At 41.9% G+C, this 16,611-nt stretch overlaps 1 pseudogene; it reads left to right on the forward strand.

Moving 5' to 3' along the window:
• The first annotated feature begins 7,942 nt into the window (after positions 1-7,942).
• Positions 7,943-15,752, forward strand: LOC126950858 (60S ribosomal protein L23-like; annotated as a pseudogene).
• Positions 15,753-16,611: the final 859 nt, after the last annotated feature.

Genomic DNA, 16,611 nt, shown 5'->3' on the forward strand with positions numbered 1-16,611 from the left:
TAAAGTAGATACTGTGTATGAATTGTGCACTTACAGGATCTTAGAAATATTTCATACTTCCAAGGGCTTTTTATTATACTTTAAGTTCTAGGGTACATGTGCACAATGTGCAGGTTTGTTATATAGGTACACATGTGCCATGTTAGTTTGCTGCACCCATTCACTTGTCATTTACACTGGGTATTTCTCCTAATGCCATCCCTCCCCCAGGCTCCCACCCCATGACAGGCCCCAGTGTGTGATGTTCCCCTCCCTGTGTCCAAGTGTTCACATTGTTCAGTTCCCACCTATGAGTGAGAACATGCAGTATTTGGCTTTCTGTCCTGTGATAGTTTCCTCAAAATGATGGTTTCCAGCTTCATCCATGTTCCTGCAAAGGACATGAACTCATCCTTTTTTATGGCTGCATAGTATTCCATGGCGTATACGTGCCACATTTTTTTTCTTTTTTTTTTCTTTTTTTGTTGTTTGAGACAGAGTTTTGCTCTTGTTGCCCAGGCTGGAGTGCGATGGTGCAATCTCCGCTCACTGCAACCTCTGCCTCCCAGGTTCAAGCAATTCTCCTGCCTCAGCCTCCTGAGTAGCTGGGATTACAGGCATACACTACCACACCCAACTAATTTTTGTGTTTTCAGTAGAGATGGGGTTTCTCCATGTTGGTCAGGCTGGCCTTGAACTCCCAACCTCAGGTGATCTGCCCGCCTCGGCCTCCCAGAGTGCTGGGATTACAGGCGTGAGCTACTGTACCTGGTCCATGTGCCACATTTTCTTAATCCAGTCTATCATTGATGGACATTTGGGTTGGTTCCAAGTCTTTGCTGTTGTGAGTAGTGCCGCAATAAACATACATGTGCATGTGTCTTTATAGTAGAATGATTTATAATCCTTTGGGTATATACCCAGTAATGGGATCCCTGGGTCAAATGGTATTTCTAGTTCTAGATCCTTGAGGAATTGCCACACTGTCTTCCACAATGGTTGAACTAATTTACAGTCCCACCAACAGTGTAAAAGTGTTCCTATTTCTCCACCTCCTCTCCAGCACCTGTTGTTTCCTAACTTTTTATTGATTGCCATTCTAACTGGTATGAGCTGGTATCTCATTGTGGTTTTGATTTGCATTTTTCTGATGACCAGTGATGATGAACATTTTTTCACGTGTCCGTTGGCTGCATAAATATCTTCTTTTGAGAATTGTCTGTTCATATCCTTTGCCCACTTTTTGATGGGGTTGTTTGTTTTTTTCTTGAAAATTTGTTTGAGTTCTTTATAGATTCTGGATATTAGCCCTTTGTCAGATGGGTAGATTTCTAAATTTTTCTCCCATTCTGTAGGTTGCCTGTTCGCTCTGATGGTAGTTTCTTTTGCTGGCCAGAAGCGGCTTTGGTTTAACCAGATCCCATTTGTCTATTTTGGCTTTTGTTGCCATTGCTTTTGGTGTTTTAGTCATGAAGTCCTTGCCTATGCCTATGTCCTGAATGGCATTGCCTAGGTTTTCTTCTAGGGTTTTTATGGTTTTAGGTCTAACATTTAAGTCTTTAATCCATCTTGAATTAATTTTTGTATAACATGTAAGGAAGGGATCCAGTTTCAGCTTTCTACATGTGGCTAGTGAGCTTTCCCAACACCATTTATTAAATAGGGAATCCTTTCCCCATTTCTTGTTTTTGTCAGATTTGTCAAAGATCAGATGGTTATAGATGTGTGGTGTTATTTCTGAGGCCTCTCTTCTGTTCTATTGGTCTATATATATGTTTTGGTACCAGTACCATGCTGTTTTGGTTACTGTAGCCTTGTAGTATAGTTTGAAGTCAGGTAGTGTGATGTCTCCAGCTTTGTTCTTTTGGTTTAAGATTGTCTTGGCAATGCAGGCTCTTTTTTGGTTCCATATGAACTTCAAAGTATTTTTTTCCAATTCTGTGAAGAAAGTCTTTGGTAGCTTGATGGGGGTGGCATTGAATCTATAAATTACCTTGGACAGTATAAGTATTATTTATGAGGTAGGCTTATACAGAATAAACTCTTTTAAATTTCTATTTTTTTCACAAACCCCTCTCTGCTTAAAAAATTCATAATATGCTTCTTCTCAGTAACTAGAAGCAGATTTCATAAGTAAATAAATTCTACACACATACAAAAATTTCTAGTTGATAAGAGGGCTCAAAGACTTGCCATGTCACAAAATCAAGGCTGTCATTTGTTGTAAAGCCAACAAGTGAGTGGGGCTGAATATAACCTATTAATCAGTGCATGCATGTCAAACATAAGATATAAAATATGCTTTACATCTTCACAGGCTACTTTCTGGAAAAATGTGGAGGTCATTGTAAAAATCCTAAGATTGACTATTCAACTCTGTCAACTTACCAAATGTTAGGAATTTTCAGATGAAATCCAAATCTCTTCAATATGTGAGACATTGATAACATGTTATTCCCTTTGTTTCTTGGTTTCATTTAATAAACTGTATATTTAATTGCTCATTTAATAAGCTGTGTATTTAATTGCTCAAGATGACACAAATTCACTTATTACTATTACTGAAACTTATAAGCATTCATGGATGGCTAACTGAATTGTTTTTTATTAAGCATGGTTTGGATACCACCACGGATGTGTGAACTTTGCTCCATTTGACAAGGATGAGCTGTATCCCTTATCTTTTTATCTATATCTTCACAGATACATGACATTCATTCTCATGATAAAAATCTTTCTGTTTAAGGAATATATATTAAAGATAAGCTGATATAGCAAACAGATGTTAAATATAATTGCTTAAATAAAGCAAAAGTTTCTTTTTCTCACTGTATCTGGAGAATGGTCCAGGGCAGCTTGACTCCCTGATATCAAAGACTCAGGTACCTTCCATCAGCTTGCACAACCATCCCCTAGGGCACTGTTGCCATATGCATGGCAAAGTGAGATTGCCATCTCATTTCCTTCAAGTGAAAAAGGAAGAAAGAACAGGAAGAAACATACCCTGTGTCCTCAACTCAAGCCAAGTAGTAGAATTGATTACTTCTCATGTTCTATAGCAACAAGTAACCACAAAGGATGCTGGGAAATGTGATCTACCCTGGTAGTCATACGCCCAGGAAAAGAAGGAAAATAGATTTTGGTAGATAGCCAGCAGTTTCCGTCAAATACATTATTTTGTTGATTTGGAGAATTATGTCTCCAAGATAAATAATTTGTGTTTTCAATAAGGGATTTCTTTCACTGATTCATAGCAATTTAAACCTGCTTTCATACTGCGTTTGTATTCCTATTACATTGTGCTATGAGGAAAGCAAAATTCATGCTTGGGAGTAAAGTACTCACTGATTTGCACTGTTTTCTTGCAAAGCAAGATAGCCCAAGAGTCTTTTGAATGAAGAATACATTTTCCTCAGGGGCCAAAGATGAATACTCATGATTTGGGGATATCAAATAAGCTAAAATAAATGCACTTGAAAAGTGTAAACCTTTCTATAAATGCAAAATTTTACTTTTTATGTATTTATTTATTTTTTTTGAGATGGAGTCTTACTCTGTCGCCCAGGCTGGAGTGCAGTGGCACGATCTCAGCTCACTGCAAGCTCCACCTCCCAGGCTCACGCCATTCTCCTGCCTCAGCCTCCTGAGTAGCTGGGACTACAGGCGCCTGCCACCACGCCTGGCTAATTTTTTGTATTTTTAGTAGAGACGGGGTTTCACCGTGTTAGCCAGGATGGCCTCGATCTCCTGACCTCGTGATCCGCCCACCTCGGCCTCCCAAAGTGCTGGGATTACAGGCGTGAGCCACTGCACCTGGCCTAAATGCAAGATTTTTATTGTTACAGTATTATTATCACTTAAGTGTTAGCAGTCTTTTCTTTATAGGATATTATGTGTATTGGCTCAACAAGGAATTGGCCTTTTACAAAGACTCTTTGTTCTTTACTTTCCGGTTTACATTTCCAGCCTATCCTAGAGTTCGAAGTGTGATCTGCTAAGCTGACTAAAATATGATGATAATTATTACATACTTTGTCACAGAAATGAATAATATAGTAAAACTGTATGCTTTCATTATCATGATCTACACAGTTATACATTTTAAGCTTCTTGTCTGGAACTTACCAAATTTCCTATCTTGCTAACATACTAGTTTCCCACAAGTTATGTTAATTTCTGAGAATTTATTCTTACTCTTTTAGAAAAAGCTACATTAACCCCGGGCATGGTGGCTTACGCCTGTAATCTCAGCACTTTGGGAGGCCGCCATGGGTGGATTGCTTGAGGCCAGGAATTGGAGCTGGCTAACATGGCAAAACGTTGTCTCTACTAAAAATACAAAAATTGGCCAGGTATGGTGGTGCATGCTGTAATCCCAGCTACTCAGGAGGCTGAGGAAGAAGGATGGCTTGAACCCAAGTGGTGGAGGTTGCAGTGAGCTGAGATCACACCACTGCATTCCAGCCTGGGCAACAGAGTAACACTATCTCAAAAAAAAAAAAAAAAAAAAAAAAAAAAAAAAAAAAAGAAGAAGAAGAAAAACTACATTAAAATTTACATTTATTTATTGTGGTACTGGCTTTTCCATCCAAGATTCTCAAAAATGTTTGAAATATTCTTTGGAGAAATAACCCTTATTTATTTATTTTTTCAAGGATTCTATAAATAAGTCTCTTGACAAAGTGAGCTTGTTTGTCCCATAGAGGTGTGCCTACTTTGGTTGGTGAGAAGACACCTGCAAACATATTATCTCTTCTCAGGAAAAGAAAAAAAAAAAAAGAACCAACTTATTTTTTCTCATAATATGCTCTATTATCGTTAAATTGGTGTGATTGTTGTCAAACAATAATTATTTCTTATAGCTGCCTATGATTTTTATTTTTGCACTATTTATGTGGAATTTTCTTTTTTTTTTTTTGAGACAGAGTCTCGCTCTGTGGCCCAGGCTGGAGTGCAGTGGCCGGATCTCAGCTCACTGCAAGCTCCGTCTCCCGGGTTTACGCCATTCTCCTGCCTCAGCCTCCTGAGTAGCTGGGACTAGAGGCGCCTGCCACCTCGCCCGGCTAGTTTTTTTGTATTTTTCAGTAGAGACGGGGTTTCACCATGTTAGCCAGGATGGTCTCGATCTCCTGACCTCGTGATCCGCCCGTCTCGGCCTCCCAAAGTGCTGGGATTACAGGCTTGAGCCACCGCACCCGGCCTTATGTGGAATTTTCTACCAATCTTCAGGGAAAAAAACGAGCGGAAGAAGAGCTTTATAGTAATAATAATACTGTAAGGATGTCCAAAAAAATAAGATAATATGCCGGGCGCAGCGGCTCACGCCTATAATCCCAGCACTTTGAGAGGCCGAGGCGGGCGGATCACAAGGTCAGGAGACTGAGACCATCCTGGCTAACACGATGACACCCCGTCTCTAAAAAAATACAAAAAATTAGCCTGTAGTCCCAGCTACTCAGGAGGCTGAGGCAGGAGAATGGCGTGAACCCGGGAGGCGGAGCTTACAGTGAGCCGAGATCTCACCACTGCACTCCAGCCTGGGAGACCAGCGAGATTCCGTCTCAAAAAAAAAAAAAAAAAAAAAAAAAAAAAAAGGTGGGCGCCTGTAGTCCCAGCTACTCGGGAGGCTGAGGCAGGAGAATGGCGTGAACCCGGGAGGCGGAGCTTACAGTGAGCCGAGATCTCGCCACTGCACTCCAGCCTGGGAGACCAGCGAGATTCCGTCTCAAAAAAAAAAAAAAAAAAAAAAATGTGGTGGGCGCCTGTAGTCCCAGCTACTCGGGAGGCTGAGGCAGGAGAATGGCGTGAACCCGGGAGGCGGAGCTTGCAGTGAGCTGAGATCCGGCCACTGCACTCCAGCCTGGGCGACAGAGCGAGACTCCGTCTCAAAAAAAAAAAAAAAAAAAAAAGATAATATTATGAGAGTGGACTAATTTTTTAAAATTAGATAATCCTTGTGTACCAGAAGCTATAAAGCATAAAGAAGAAGTTCTTGCCTTCAAAGAGCTACAGTCTAATATTAGAAAAATTAGACCATACTGAAGCGATGCATGGAGTTAGTCTTGTGCAGAACACATGACTTGTAGAAAGTACCTACTCTGACTCACCCAAACATTAGCCTAGATCTTACTTTGGTTATTTTTATACACCACTCCTATTGTTTTAAGAATGTTTGTCCTCTACAAATGTCTCTTCTTTCAAAAACAAACCCATTTGGGGATTATGGCAATCTTTGTTCCTGATTAAAATTTCTCTGTCCTGTTGCTTTGTATTGTACCTTTCACGGTAGCTTAATCCATATTCTATGGTTTTGTGATTAACCCTGAGTATGAAATCTTAGTGTCGGTTTCACATGAGCCTCATTGGAACATAAAGCATGTCTCTTTGTTTCATTTACAATTTCTGCAATAGCATTGATTTACCTTGCCTTTAGTTTTGTTCACTGAGCAAAGAATTTTCTTTTGAGTTTTTGCTTTCTTTCTTTCTTTAATTGGTTAGCTCTGGTAGGTGATTTTGTAGATTTTTTGAGGGGGGTATTCAAAGCACTGATCAGTAATTCATAAAGCTGATTTCTTTTTTCTACAGTTGAAATAAGCAGTGACATTTGGCAATCCACAAATGCTAGCCCTACTGTCCGCAGTGTTAAGATAACTGATTAGTTCCGCAGCCCTGCTCAACACCTCCCAGCATGCACCTATAATGGGCCATAAACTTGAAAGCCCCTAGGCCTCTTTCCTTGCTTCTGGGTGAGGTTTGCAGTGTGGAGGAGGGGCGCCAAGCCCAGTAAGAATGAGTGGGAAACACTGACAGAATCACAGGGGGAATGGGAAAAAAAGAACTTAAGAGGATTATAACAAGAAAGGAAGCATTTGGAGTCCTGGGAGGTGATGCCAGTCAGGATCTCTGAACTGCTAAGAAAAGAGAAATTTTCCCCTTCCTTATGTAGGCCTGGGGAAGGGAATTTCTTTTTCCCTCTCCTATCCCTTTCCATCTTTCTTCACAGGTGGTGATGGTCCTGCCCTTAGGGAGGAAAGGGACCAGGCCAACCTTCCCAGAGAAGGAAGCTCCTTTGAAAGGGTGGCCTTAACTTTACATGTTCATGGAGTAGGAACGAGCAATCCAAAGACGCATGTTTTTGCTGGACGAGCTGATGACATCTGAAAACCTCAGGCCAACCTGACTCTGAGTGGAATGTAGAAAATGGCTATTCAACGGTGACTATTCAATTTAGGGAGTTCTAAGAAGGGTTTTTCCACAAAAAACCTTAGACCTTCAGAAGGAAGTTCAGGCAATATGAACCATTTAAATGAATATTTTAATCTTGAAGTGTGTTTTAATCATATTAGATTGTATAAGTCTTTTATTCATGAACATGTTGCAAATATTCAGTACTAGAGATTACTGTAGTTTTGAATTTTTAAAGAATATTACTAGATCCGTTACTAGCCACATAATTTTTTTTTGCATGAGCCTATTTCTATTTCTGGTGCTTATACTTTAACAGATTTGCAAAGATATTCAAAGTTCTGAATATGCGGAATTGCTGATTGCAGAGGTGAGAACTCTGTTTTTTTTTTTTTTTTTTTTTTTGAGATGGAGTCTCGCTCTGTTGCCCAGGCTGGAGTGCAGTGGCATGATCTTGGCTCACTGTGACCTCTGAAGCCCGAGTTCAAGCAGTTCTCCTGCCTCAGCCTCCTGAGTAGCTGGAATTACAGGCGCCTGCCACTGCACCCAGCTAATTTTTGTATTTTTAGTAGAGACGGGGTTTCACCATCTTGGCTAGGCTGCTTTTGAACTCCTGACCTTGTGATCCACCTGCCTCAGCCTCCCAAAGTGCTGGGATGACAGGTGTGAGCCAGCGCGTCCAGCCTATTCTTTTTTTTTTAACAGGATAAATTTGCCTATAATTTGTTTAAGAATAGTGTCAAAATCTACTTCCTTTTTCCTTCTTTCCGGGTTCAAGATGTGGAAGTAAGGATGTGGTGGGTCCTCTGGTATGAAATTCCGGATTTCTGTGGGTCTTCCAGTAGGAGTTGTGATCAAATGAGCTGACAACACAGGAGCCAAAAACCTGTATATCATCTCCGTGAAGAGGATCAAGGGACAGCTGAACAGATTTCCCGCTGCTAGTGTGGGTGACGTGGGGATGGCTACAGTCAAGAAAGGCAAACCAGAGCTCAGATAAAAGGTACATCCAGCAGTAGTCATTTGACAATGAAAGCCCTACCAGAGAAAAGACAGCGTGTTTCTTTCTTTTGAAGATAATACAGGGGTCATAGTAAGCAATAAAGGCCAGATGAAAGGTTCTGCCATTACAGGACCAGTAGCAAAGGAGTGTGCAGACTTGTGGTCCCTGGACTATGTCCAATCCTGGCAGCATTGTGTGATTGATTCTCCAGTATATTTGCAAAAACAAAACAAGCAAAAAAAACTTTAAACCCATTAAAAAGTATTTGTTCACAGAAAAAAAAAAAAAGAGCAGTGTCAAAACACTTTAACAGAAGCCAATCTGTAAATACTTATGGTATTTTAATGTCCTACAAAATTATTTTTGAGGGACTGAGGCAACAGTGAACAGGTAATTGTTAAAACTTCACTATTCATTCAAAAGCAGGAGATCTCTGGGGCAAGAATGGAGGGGAATCCATGAGAAGCCTATAGCTAAAATAATCCACAGGGAAAAAAAACCTTATCTGGAGTCCTAACACCAATAGACATGTTTGTCTATGTGGCATGACCATTTCTCTGAGTTTTTTAGCCAAAAGAAGAGTATGTATTTAAGAAATTGCTCGGCCGGGCGCGGTGGCTCAAGCCTGTAATCCCAGCACTTTGGGAGGCCGAGACGGGCGAATCACGAGTTCAGGAGATCGAGACCATCCTGGCTAACACGGTGAAACCCCGTCTCTACTAAAATACAAAAAAAAACTAGCCGGGCGAGGTGGCAGGCGCCTCTAGTCCCAGCTACTCGGGAGGCTGAGGCAGGAGAATGGCGTGAACCCGGGAGGCGGGGCTTGCAGTGAGCTGAGATCCGGCCACTGCACTCCAGCCTGGGCAACAGAGCCAGACTCCGTCTCAAAAAAAAAAAAAAAAAAAAGAAATTGCTCTAGGTGATGATTAAATGATTGTGAGTCCGGTGACTACTTTAAGCAGTAAAAGTGGCCAAGGAAGATATATTTCTTCCTTCATATTCTGCTTCTTCAGTGCTCAGGAACTCTGGTCAAAGGAACACCACTAGAGAACACTGAAGGAGGTATGTCAGTTGGTTCTGCTTTTCCATGGCTCCCTACGATGAATGCCTAGAGAGGGTATTGACATGGCAACCTGATGCCAGCACATCTGTCCACAACTGGTGAGTCTCACACCCTTCAGTTACAGTGAGAGATGTATGATCTGGGCAAAACCAAGTCTTCAGGTTAAATCTCTCTCTCTCTCTCTTTTTTTTTTGAGACGGAGTCATGGTCTGTCGCCCAGGCTGGAGTGCAGTGGCCCGATCTCGGCGCACTGCAATCTCCACGTCTCAGGCTCATGCCATTCTCCTTCCTCAGCCTCCTGAGTAGCTGGGACTACAGGCACCCGCCACCATGCCCGGAGAATTTTTTGTGTTTTTAGTGGAGACGGGGTTTCACCGTGTTAGCCAGGATGGTCTTGATCTCCTGACCTCATGATCCACCTGCCTTGGCTTCCCAAAGTGCTGGGATTACAGGCGTGAGCCACCACACCCGGCCTCTCTCTCTCTCTTTTTTTTTTTTTTTTTTTTTTTGAGATGGAGTCTCATTCCGTTGTCCAGGCTGGAGTGCAGTGGTGCAATCTTGGCTCACTACAACCTCCGTCCCCTGGGTTCAAGCGATTCTCCTGCCTCAGCCTCCCAAGTAGCTGGGATTTCACGCACCTGCCACCATGCCTGGCTAATTTTCGTATTTTTAGTAGAGAAGGGGTTTCACCATGTTGGCCAGGCTCGTCTCCAACTGCTGACCTCAAGTGATCCACCTGCCTTGGCCTCACAAAGTGCTGAGACTACAGGCATAAGCCACCGCGCCCGACCTGGTTAATTCTCTTAAGAGCAGCATTCAAAGTGCATTCTTATTGTGTCCTGGCTCTGAATCGACATGGTCAGGATGGAGGCAAACCTTGATGCAGAGCCCCCAGAATTATTAAACAGGACAGGCTCCTATGGGTGAACATACAGGAAGCATATCCACAGAAGGGGTAATGAAATCTTATTGAACAGTCACCTAGCAAACTGCTGGCTCATTTTTAATGGTCTTTTCTATCCCTTTATGCTGATTTGCTTGGAGGTAATAAGGCATAATAGTGTTGATTTAGAGAGGCTCTTGACTACAAATTCATCAGCTTGCTGGAGGTAATTGTCAGAGGCAACACGGCATTGTTCAATGAATTACACCTGGTCAGCACCTAAGGCTGACTGTTGCAGCTGAGGTTTGAGATCAAACTAGGAGTTTCAGTTTTTCTAGGCTAAAACCTGGTGCCAGCCTCCTCCCTTTTTCTCATTTTATCTTAAATGATTTCCTCCTGGCTCATTCTGTTCTGGCCTCGCCCACCTTCTTTCTGTTACTTAAATAGGCCAAAATTCTTCTTGTCGCAGGTCCTTTGCTCCAGCTGTTTGCATTTCTCCTAGATTTTCCTGTAAGGGGCTTGCTCCATCCGTCAATAAGCCTCAACTCTAATGTCACCTTCTCAGAGACATCTTAACGAAATTAGAGTACCATTTCTCCCATCTCTCACTTCAGCTATTATCAAATGCCCTCTTTTGTTTTCTTCATAGCATTTATCACTCTTTAGAGATTATTATCTTTCTTTTCTCCTTCTCTTTGATGGCTTTTTTTTTTTTTTTCTGAGACAGAGTGCTCTGTTGCCTGGACTGGAGAGCAGTGGCAAAATCTCGGCTCACTGCAACCTTTGTGTTAGGTCCAAATGCCAGAGTCTGGGTTCAGCCCATGCTGAAGTCTGATGGGAGTGGGTGGATGGGCAGAAAGAATACTTGGGGGGCCGTAGGCAGGTGAAATGTAGTTTCATTCAGCAGCTTTCTCATCAGTAGCTTACTCACATTAGCTCTCTCACACTGTCCACCTTTATCTCAGCTATTTGCTCCGGCTCTGAGGCTCCTGCCACCCCCATGCCTGCAGCTGCATGGCGGGCTCTCCCTTGCCTTTGGGATCAGCAGCTTAACTCTTTCTCTCCCTGGGTACCAGTGCAAACTGTGCTGTGGCTCCCCTCTGTCTGCAAGATGGACATCTTTGGCTTTCTCTCTTTCTTTCTCTGGTTGCCAGCATGCCTGCCATGTCAAGCCATGTTGAGCTGAGCTGAGCCCCAGGAGCCAAGCCAAGAGCCCCTGTAGAGCGTCAGCAGGACAGTTATACCTTTTACAGACAATAGTGGCTTAGAGCCAAGTATGAACTTACACAGACAGGTTACATAACAAGTGGAGGTGTGCGCCTGTGCACCAGACTCACTGAGTCATGCAGGCCTGACGTCTGCCTTGGCCTATCCTTGACCAAAGCACATCCATGTACCTTACACTCCACCTCTTGGGTTCAAGCAATTCTCCTGCCTCAGCCTCCCAAGTAGCTGGTATTACAGGTACACACCACCATGCTCTGGCTAATTTTTGTGTTTTTAGTGGAGACAGAGTTTTGCCATGTTGGCCAGGCTTGTCTCAAACTACTGGCCTCACGTGATCCATCCACCTCGGCCTCCCAAAGTGTTGAGATTACAGGCGTGAGATATGGTTTATGGTATAAATGTTTAGAAGAAAACATAGGAGAAAATCTTCAGAACCCTGGACTAGGTGAAGAATTCTTAGACATGACACCAATATTATAATTCTATAAAAGAAAACAAATAAATTGGGCTTCTTCAATACTAAAAACTTTTGCTCAATGAAAGATCCTGTTAAGAAGATGAAAATACAAGCTACAGATTGAAGGAAAACATTTGTCAACCACTTCCAAACCATATATGTGATAAAGAACTCTCAAAACTCAGTAGTAGTCTGGGCACGGTGGCTCACGCCTATAATCCCAGAAATTTGGGAGGCCTGATGGCATTTTCTATTTGAATTTTAAGTTCCATTTTAAGGTTAAGAGAACTGGACTTTACTTAACACTGTGTCCCATGGACTCAACACAGGACCTGGCTCTTAGAACAAACTTGATAAATATTTGTTCACTGAATGAATAAAAAACATTCCTGGGCACGGTTGCTCATGCCTGTAATCCCAGCACTTTGGGAGGCCGAGGTGGGTGGATCACCTGAGGTCAGGAGTTTGAGACCAGCCTGGCCAACATGATGAAACCCTGTCTCTACTAAAAATACAAAGTAGATGGGAGTGGTGGCGCATGCCTGTAGTCCCAGCTACTCAGGAGGCTGAGGCAGGAGAATCACTTGAACCCAGGAGGCAGAGGTTGCATTGAGCTCAGATCGTGCCACTGCACTCCAGCCTTGCCAACAGAGTGAGACTCCATCCCCAAAACAACAGCAACAACAACAAAAACAACAACATTCCCATCCATAGTAACCTTTTAAAGCTCTGGGCCAGCACCCCATCTTTGCTTTCGTCAGTTGCCACACTGAATCGTGTATGTTCAAGCCACCCATTTTCCTGACCAACCTAAACTTAATCAAATATGTTAACAGCCTCAGATTTCCCTTCAGATGGTGGTCACAAGCCCAGCCCTGGGTTCTGCAGGTCCCTATGCAAATCAGGAGAGAGAGCCTTGCAGCCGGCCCTGAAATCTGGGATCTGGAATCCTTTGCTCCCAAATGACCTTGAGACTCTGCAGAGATCTCAGGTCACCATTTTGCTCCCCGCTATTAGTCCTAGTTTTTAGGACTATGCCACTGCTTGTTTTCTAACACCCTCCTTCTCTCCAGCCTGGGAACTGAAGGCCTGCCCTTGGCAAGGATCCTGTTCCACATGGACAAAAATGCCTAAATGACAACCATCTGCCATCTACTGGCTCTCTTTCCTTCCCAGCTTTCTCTGCCTACGCCCCCCCCAACCAAGTTAATTACTGCTTGACAATCCAGAAAGTCCTGGAAGGCCGGGGAAGGCAATGCCATTACACCTCCCTGATCAGGATCGCTTGCCTTTGGAAGAAGGAAAAAACATAGTGGATAGTTAGTACCTTCAGCAAGGCTTGAAATTCTTGCTTTGCTATTAGAGTAAGCATATTTTGCATTTTACGTGTTTTATTTCAAATGCAGCATTGGTATGATCAGATAAGTTGACACTGGCATTTCTGATTTTCCATTTTCCTCTTTCTCTTTTTTTTTTTGTTTTGTTTTTTATTGATGTTTGTACTTTAAGAATCTAAATGTAGGGATTCTGGTACCCTTCTTGAAATCCAACTTTTCTTGATACCATGTCTTGTTTCAAGTATGTAAACAAGCTGTTGTGTTCTCCGGTGCCAACTGGTAAGAAGGAAGAGAGGGAAGTTTAGCTTTGTATTCTTCTGGCTCCTCCCCAGTGGGTTGCTAGGCAGGCCACAGCTCTTGCTGTGAGGACTTCCGCAGCTACAGCTCCCTGGTATCTCCTCTCCCTCTCGCCCAGTCAGGCCTAGGAGTGGTAATAGTGCCCCACTGTTGCTACCCCTAGGGTGCTTCACCTTTCTTGGTTTCTCTTTTCTCTTCCTGCACCTTTGTAAATGGTCCCTTTATTAAGCTTTATCCAATTATCTGTTGGAGGGTGTCATTTGTTTCTAATGAAACCTTAAGTATATGGGATATGAATCAGGGTAAAAGCATTAGTTCACGAGATATGGTATATGGTATAAATGTTTAGAAGAAAACATAGGAGAAAATCTTCAGAACCCCGGACTAGGTAAAGAATTCTTAGACATGACACCAATATTATAATTCTATAAAAGAAAACAAATAAATTGGGCTTCTTCAATACTAAAAACTTTTGCTCAATGAAAGATCCTGTTAAGAAGATGAAAATACAAGCTACAGATTGAAGGAAAACATTTGTCAACCACTTCCAAACCATATATGTGATAAAGAACTCTCAAAACTCAGTAGTAGTCCGGGCATGGTGGCTCATGCCTGTAATCCCAACACTTTGGGAGGCTGAGGCGGGTGGATCATGGGGTCAGGAGATTGAGACCTTCCTGGCTAACACGGTGAAACTCCGTCTCTACTAAAAATACAAAAAATTAGCCGGGCGCAGTGGTGGGCACCTGTAGTCCCGGCTACTCGGGAGGCTGAGGCAGGAGAATGGCATGAACCCGGAAGGTGGAGCTTGCAGTGAGCCAAGATAGCACCACTGCGCTCCAGCCTGGGTGACAGAGCGAGACTGCATCTCAAAAAAAAAAAAAAAAAAAAAATTTTTTTTCAAAAGAAATGATACAATGATAACACCAAATGCTGGCAAGAATGCAGAGAAATTGGATCCCTTATACATTACTGGTGGGAATGCAAAATGGTACAACCACTTGAAAATAGTTTGGCCATTTCTTAAAAATCTAATCACATTTTACCATACAACTCAGCAACGGTACTCCCGAGCATTCAACCCAAAGAAAAGAAAACTTATAGACACCGAAATGTATACGCAAATGTTTATAGCAGCTTTATTTGTAATAGCCAAAGATTAGAAACAACCCAGATGCCCTTCCATGGGTGAATGAATGATCAAACTGTGTGGCGTCCATACCATGAAATACTACTCAGCAACAGAAAGGAATCAACTATTACTACACATGTCACAAGGTGGATGGATCTCAAGGCAATTATGCTGAGTGAAAAAAAGGTTATAAACAGAAGGTAACATACTGTATTATTCTATTTCTATTACATTCTCCAAATGACACATTTATAGAGATAGAGAACAGAGTAGTGGTTGCCAGAGGATAGAGATGGTCTCTGGGAGGGAGATGGATGGGTATAACTATAAAATGGAACCATTAGGGATCTTCATAGTAATGAAACAGATCTGTACCCTTATCACATCTACATGTAATAAAAGTGTTTGACTCACAGACATATGCACATACACACAAGTGCCTGTCAACATTGGTGAAATCCGAGTAAGACTGTACTTGTACCAACGTCATTTTCTTGGTCTTGATATTGTATTAGTTATGTAAGATGTTATTTCTGAAGGTGAAAACGGGTGAAATATACATGGGGCTTCTTTGTATTATTTTGGCAACTTCTTGTGATTCTGTAATTATTTGAAAATAAAATTGGCCCCACATTGGGACCATTAACTTGGGAAATATGTTGTTTTATTCTTTAGCATGGGAGAAGGGGGAAGATGAGGGTACTGCCACAAGAACTTTTGCTGTTAGCTATATGTCATTGCTAAGCTCTGTCATTAATTGTTAAATTGACAAACGGCCTAAAATCAAGATCCCATTATTCCAACAGGAATATTTTATTTTCAATTGTTCTTTAATGTAAAAACATAAACTTTCCTTAAAAATGGGTTTTCCATATCCTGTTTTCTTGTGGAAGTATTTCCAGGAAAGAATATCAAATCCATAGAAAGTTTTCTCATTGTACAAATATAAAAATACAAAATGCTAGTAATTTGCTCCTTAAGAATGCTCAAACTTGTGCAGAGACTTTACACATCTTCAGGGAGCCCTGGGTACACTTACAGAGACTTTCTAAAGAGATATCATCATTCAGTGATGACCAAAAACTGCAGTAACTCCAAACACACTCTGCACGAAGAGAACACAAGAAGAAACACTGATGGAGGCAGTGTGGCATTTCAGGAGGCTGTGGCAGCTGTGAACTTTGCCTAACCAGGGTGATGAGCTTTTCTCTTTGGTTACAGACACAGAGAACTTGGCTTTCAAGTCAGAGCACTGACTAGGGATTGGACAACAAGGGAAAAGGTGGACAATATCAAACATCTCATTAATTCAAATAAACATGGAGACAGCCTGATTTTATTCAATCTCAAAATTATATACTTCCTGAAAGGCTGACATAATATTTCCAAATAGCTCTACATCAAAAAATAGATTTAAAATATGTGATAGTGTTCCAGACATTTGTATATGTTGCTGTCATTATGTTAACAGTTCCTTGACAATTTTTATAAAGACCTCAAAAATTTTTCTAAAAATTGTTCCCAAAGCTTGAAGTGCATGCTTTGCCTGTACCACCACCTTCAGGAAGACTTCTGTAGTGCCTGGCACTAATGTACTTTCAAAACGACACTCAGTATTTCCCTTGCAATCTCTTCTTTTTCTTCTAGAGACACGTAAATTCCTCTTTTTTATATACCCACGTTTCGACCCACTCAAGTTATAAACATTTTTTAAAAAATAAATAAATGAAATTCGAGACTCAATAAAGACTTGCTATATTCTAGTTTTATAGATTAAAGACATTTTATGGCATAATAGTGTTGTGGGACTTTTTCCTTAGTTCAGCTAAAGACAGGGTTCCTTATCACACGGCCACGAAAAATTAGGCTCACAGACGATTTGAAGCATGAGGAGGGCAGGGTTTATTGGGTGAAATGGAAGAAAAGGTGAAACAGAGACTCTTAGCAAAGCGAGAGAGTGTTTCCTGCCAGTGAGCTTCCCGCCTCACAGATTGGATCCCAGGTTCCACCCAGGAAGAGGAGGGGCCAAGCTCCTCCCGCGCAAACGT

Source organism: Macaca thibetana, chromosome 3, assembly GCF_024542745.1.
Source record: "Macaca thibetana thibetana isolate TM-01 chromosome 3, ASM2454274v1, whole genome shotgun sequence".
In the NCBI taxonomy this organism is placed as follows: domain Eukaryota; kingdom Metazoa; phylum Chordata; class Mammalia; order Primates; family Cercopithecidae; genus Macaca; species Macaca thibetana.